Source organism: Macaca mulatta, chromosome 1 (genome assembly GCF_049350105.2).
Source record: "Macaca mulatta isolate MMU2019108-1 chromosome 1, T2T-MMU8v2.0, whole genome shotgun sequence".
NCBI classification, from domain to species: Eukaryota; Metazoa; Chordata; class Mammalia; order Primates; family Cercopithecidae; genus Macaca; species Macaca mulatta.
The window spans coordinates 188,027,268-188,033,222 of NC_133406.1; the positions used below are offsets into that span (position 1 = coordinate 188,027,268).

Consider the following 5,955-nt stretch of genomic DNA (forward strand, 5'->3'; position numbering starts at 1 on the left):
CCTGGGTTCAAACTAGTCTCCTGTCTCAGCCTCCCAAGTAACTGGGATTACAGGTGCATGCCACCGCGCCTGACTAATTTTTTTGTATTTTTGGTAGAGACAGGGTTTTGCCATGTTGGCCCAGTTGGTCTTGAACTCCTGACCTTAGGTGATCTACCCACCTTGGCCTCCCAAAGTACTGGGATTACAGATGTGAGCCACCGCACCTGGCCTGTCTCTTCTTTTATTTAGTTCTTTAATTTACCTCAACATGTTTTATATTTGTTATGTAGGACTTACAGTATTTTGTAAAATGTGTCCCTTTTTCTTATTTTTGTTGCTTTTCTAAATGGCGTTTCTTTTTTAATCTTTATTTAATTTTTTTTTTTTTGAGACAGAGTCTCTCTCTGTTGCCCAAGCTGGAGTGCAGTGGCGTGATCTCAACCCATTGCAACCTCCACTTCTTGGGTTCAAGCGATTCTCCCAACTCAGCCTCCTGAGTAGCTGGGATTACAGGCATGCGCAACCACAACACCTGGCTAACTTTTTGTATTTTTAGTAAGACAGGGTTTCGCCATGTTGGCCAGGCTGGTCTTGAACTTCCAACTTCAAGTGATCTGCCTGCCTCAGCCTCCCAAAGTGCTAGGATTACAGACATGAGCCATCACGCCCAGCCTTGCAATGGCATTTTAATGTGATTTTCTAATTGTTTGTTCCTGATATATATAAATACAATTTACTTTTGTATATTCACCTTGTATCTTGTCATATTGATAAATTCACTTATTAGTTCTAGTAGCTTCTTTGTAGATTACTTAGAATTTTTTATGTACATGGTTGTGTTGTCTGTGAATAAAGACAGTTGTACTTTTACTTTTCAGCAGGTGTGTTTTATTTATTATTCTTGCATTATTACATTGTCCAGTATAATGTTGAAGATAATTCTTTTGAATTTGGAGGTAAAATTGTGCTATTCTTTTTTCTCTGGAAAATTGTGTGTTTTTACCACTTGATTCTTTTCCACCACACATTTATCAACAGAGTTCTTCTGAAGGCTTGATCAGAGCTTTTAAGTAGCCCCAGTTATTCCAGTCTGACCTCTAAAGTCTGAACTCTCCCTATTTCTCCAATTATTCCTACCTCTTCTTTCCTACAGGAAGCCTCTGGTTCAGCTAGTCTGGGAAAAGGAGCCTTCTTTCATAGGTTTTTGTCCACATGATTTTCCCTCCTTCTGCTTACTTAAATCGTGTCCCATTTCTTCAATGCCTGGCTTGATGAAATCCCTCTTGCAGCAAGCTCTTCTGTGACCAACTCTCAGTGTATCATTCTTTCTTTCAGCATCTGCTGTCTTGACTGTATGTATACCATTCATTGAGCACCATCTGTGTGCCATCACCTTACTCTTGAATCACAGCTCAGACTCCTGCTTTCTCTAGAATAGAGAAATACAGTCAGGAATGGTAGATATTGGGATTTGTCCTGGGGATGCCTGTCCCCAAAGTTCAAGGAGACACTGCCTCTGCCTACCTCCTTCTCTGATCTCAACATGAGTTCAGCACTTCACACGTTATTAAGCATTTTTCATGTTCATGGATCTTTTTCAGTCTGATATCAGCCACTTCTGGAACTTACTCCAAGACTTTTGTACCTTGGGTGAATGGCCCTTTCCTAGAATCAGCATCTTTAACTGCAAACCAGGGGTATCCAATCTTTTGGCTTCCCTGGACCACATTGAAAGAAGAATTGTCTTAGGCCACACATAAAATACACTAACACTAACAATAGCTGATGAGTTTTGTTTGTTTGTTTGTTTGTTGTTTTTTGTTTTGAGATGGAGTTTCACTCTTGCTGCCCAGGCTAGAGTGCAATGGTGCAATCTCAACTCACCACAACCTCTGCCTCCCAGGTTCAAGCAATTCTCCTGCCTCAGCCTCCTGAGTAGCTGGGATTACAGGCATGTGTCACCACACCCGGCTGATTTTGTATTTTTATTAGAGACGGGTTTTCTCCATGACCTCAAGTGATCCACCCGCCTTGGCCTCCCAAAGTGCTGGGATTGCAGACCTGGGCCACCATGTCTGGCCTTTTTTGTTGTTGTTTAAGCAAAAAAAAGAAAAAAAATCATGTGTTAAGAAAGTGCACAAATTTGTGTTGGGCTGCATTCAAAGCCATCCTGGGTCCCATGTGGCCCATGGGCTACAGGTTTGACAAGCTTGCTGTAAATCCTTCCTGCCTTGCTGGAGTGTTACCAGAGTCCAGGAAACAAGGAATATAATAGGTAAAGGCAAGGACTTTGGGACCAGATCAGCCTGGATTCCAGTTGCTACTTGGCAACTGACTTGGTGGGTGATATTGGGCATCTCTCTCTGTCACCTAGGCTGAAACAGTGACAGAGTGGCGCAATCATGGCTCACTGTAGCCTTGACCTCCTGAGCTCAAGCACCTCCCACCACAGCCTCTCAGACAGCTGGAATTACAGGCACGCATCACCATGGCCAGCTGGGGAAAAAAAATTATTTTTTTGAGACAGAGTATTGCTTTGTGGCCAAGGCTGAAGTGCAGTGGCGGGATCTTGGCTCACTGCAACCTCCACCTCCTCGGTTCAAGCCATTCTTGTGCCTCAGCCTCCTGAGTAGCTAGGAATACAGGCACCCACCAGCATGCCCAGCTATTCTTTTTTTTTTTTTTTAGTAGAGACAGGGTTTCACCATGTTGACCAGGCTGGTCTCTGTCTTCTGACCTCAAGTGATCTGCCCACCTCAGCTTCCCAAAGTGCTGGGATTACAGGTGTGAGCCATCATGCCCAACCTTTTTTTAAGTGTAGAGACAGAGTTTTGCCATGTTGCCCAGGCTGGTCTTGAACTCCTGAATTCAGGTGATCCTTCTGTCTTGGCTTCTCAAAGTGCTGGGATTATAGGTGTGAGCCACTGTACCCAGCCCAGATAATTTTTTGTTGTGGGAAGCATTTCTCTGCATTGTAGAATGTTTAGCAGTATCTCTGGCCTCTGTCTATTAAATGCCAGTAATATCTACCACCCAGTTGTAACAACAGAAAATGTCTCCAGATAGTGCCAAATATCCCCCAAGAAATAAAATCACTCCCAGTTAAGAACCACTGCTCTGGCCGGAACAGTGGCTCACACCTGTAATCCCAGCAATTTGGGAGGCCGAGGCGGGCGGATTACTTGAGGTCAGGGGTTCCAGACCAGCCTGGCCAACAATGGCAAAACTCCATCTTTGCCGAAAATACAAAAATGAGCTGGGCATGGTGGTGCAAGCCTGTAGTCCCAGCTACTTGGATGGCTGAGGCAGGAGAATCACTTGAACCCGGGAGGCAGAAGGTGCAGTGAGCCGGGATTGTGCCACTGTACTCCAGCCTGGGAGACAGAGAAAGACTCTGTCTCAAAAAAAAGAAGAAAGAAAGAAAGAAAGAACCACTGCCCTATAGTTTAGTCCTGGACAATGACGTTCTTCCTCTAAAATATGATAGAACTAAGGAAGCTTCTTTCCTGCTAAGGGTCAGTAAAAGAAATAAACTGCAGACAGATATGATACTAATGGTAACACCGTTACTGTTTTATATCTGGTACAGCCTATTCCCACATACAAAGTGCCTTCTCAGACAGTATTTTGTCTGACTGTCCTAGGCAAGAGATCTCACAGAAGGAAGGGTCTACACAGTGCCTGGCATTTATTAGATGAAATCTTGGTTTCCTTTCATTGGCTAGATGAAGCAATGTATGTTCAATGATGTTAAGTGACTGTCCCAAGGTTACACAGCGAGTAAGTGGGTGTTGTCATTTGTTATGTTGATTCACCTGTTATTGTTCTCAACTCTATTACTATAATCCTAAGAAGAGTTTCTGCTTTCACTGGAAGGAATAAGGCAAACTAGAATAATCTTAGGAGCCAGGTGTGGTGGCATGCATCCCAGCTACTTGGGAGGCTGAGGCAGAAGGATCGCTTTAGCCCAGGAGTTCTAATCCACCCTGGACAACATAGTGAGACTCCCGTCTCTAAAAAACTAAGTAAATACAATTTTAAAAAAGAATCTTAGAATCTTTGTTTCCTGGAGTCAAGAGGGTTCTATAGGCGATCTAGTTCAATTCCCTACTACATGGTTCTCAGCCCTACGTTAGGGTTGCCAGATAAAATACAGGATGATCAGTTAAATTTGAATTTCAGATAAACAATGAATACTTTTAAAATATAAGTATTTCCCATGCAATCATCATGAATACCAGGTCTCTTGTGGCCCTGGGACTCCCCTGTGGAGAATGATGAGTGGGGCTTGATTGGCCATGTGATCAGAAGAGAGAACTGATATTCTAAGGGATTAGGAAGAAGGGGCCTTCTGCTTGGGCTTTTCCACTGTGCCTGGGCAATCCCTACACCTTAACCCTTACCTGTGGCTTCTATCACAGGTAGATAGAAGGATAGCGATTTGGCTGCTCTAAAGGAACCCAGGTTGGGCATGGTGGCTTACACCTGTAATCCCAGCACTTTGGGAGGCCAAGGCAGCTGGATCACAAGGTCAGGAGTTCAACACTAGCCTGGCCAACATGGTGAACCCTCGTCTCTACTAAAAATACAAAAAATTACCCTGGCATGGTGGTGGGTGCCTGTGATCCCAGCTACTCGGGAGGCTGAGGTGGGAGAAGCTCTTGAACCTGGGAGGTGGAGGTTGCAGTAAGCCAACATTGCGCCACTGCACTGCAGCCTGAGTGAGAGAGAGAGACTCTATTTAAAAAAAAAAAAAAAAAAACAGAAAGAAAAGAAACCCAAAGTAAACAATCTCAAATGAAGATGGAGGCAGAATGCAGCAGAAAGGAGGAGAGAGGAGAGATGGGAAAGATGTTAAGGTGTGGGGCAGAAATGGCCCCTCAACATCTGTTCTCCCCCTCTGCTGTGTTAATGGAACCCCTGATTTTCATTTGGGCACATGGCCACACAGCATAAAAAGTTTATTTCGGACCGGGCACCGTGGCTCATGCCTGTAATCCCAGCACTTTGGGAGGCCAAGGCAGGTGGATCACAAGGTCAGGAGTTCGAGACCAGCCTGGCCAACATAGTGAAACCCATTTCTACTAAAAATACAAAAATTAGCCAGGCATGGTGGCACATACCTGTAGTCCCAAGGAGGCTGAGGCAGGAGAATCACTTGAATCTAGAAGGCGGAGGTTGTGGTGAGCCAAGATTGCACCACTGCACTCTAGCCTAGGCGACAGAGCGAGACTCCATCTCACCAAAAAAAAAAAAAAAAAAAAGTTTATTTCTTAGTGATCTGGGTATGGCTGTGTGACTAAGTTCTTCTGACCTGTAAGATGTGCTGTAGTGCCCTTAAAAGAATATGGTCAAGGTGGTCAGCTATCTTGGGTCATGCAGATGGTAGCAAGATCCTAGGGATAGCAGATCTATAGGCCTCGGCCCCTGAGAGTTCATAGAGCAGGGTAAAGGTCTGACTTTCACATGGGATAGAAATCAACTTCTACTTCACTTGAGACTCTGTTTCCTCTGAGTTCCTGTTATAACCACCAAATCTCTATCCTCACACAAAGTGGTAGAAGCCACAGGTGAGGAATAAGATGCAGGGATTAAAGCTTATGTGGGGAGGAAGCTGTAGACTTTTTTTTTTTTTTTTTTGAGACGGAGTCTCGCTCTGTCGCCCGGGCTGGAGTGCAGTGGCCGGATCTCAGCTCACTGCAAACTCCACCTCCCGGGTTTAGGCCATTCTCCTGCCTCAGCCTCCCGAGTAGCTGGGACTTCAGGCGCCCGCCACCTCACCCGGCTACTTTTTTGTATTTTTTAAGTAGAGACAGGGTTTCACCGTGTTAGCCAGGATGGTCTCGATCTCCTGACCTCGTGATCTGCCCGTCTCGGCCTCCCAGAGTGCTGGGATTACAGGCTTGAGCCACCGCGCCCGGCCAGCTATAGACTTTTTGTTGTACTCAGGCAGTGTTTCTTTCTTAAAATGTG

General features: G+C 44.9%; 1 long non-coding RNA gene across 1 annotated transcript; it reads right to left on the reverse strand.

Moving 5' to 3' along the window:
• Nucleotides 1-847: 847 nt before the first annotated feature.
• LOC144333369 (uncharacterized) lies at nt 848-4,756 on the reverse strand. The gene is made up of 2 exons (XR_013401973.1): nt 3,307-4,756; nt 848-1,900 (listed from the first exon to the last, which is right to left on the reverse strand). It is a non-coding gene; the product is annotated as an uncharacterized LOC144333369 (long non-coding RNA).
• Nucleotides 4,757-5,955: the final 1,199 nt, after the last annotated feature.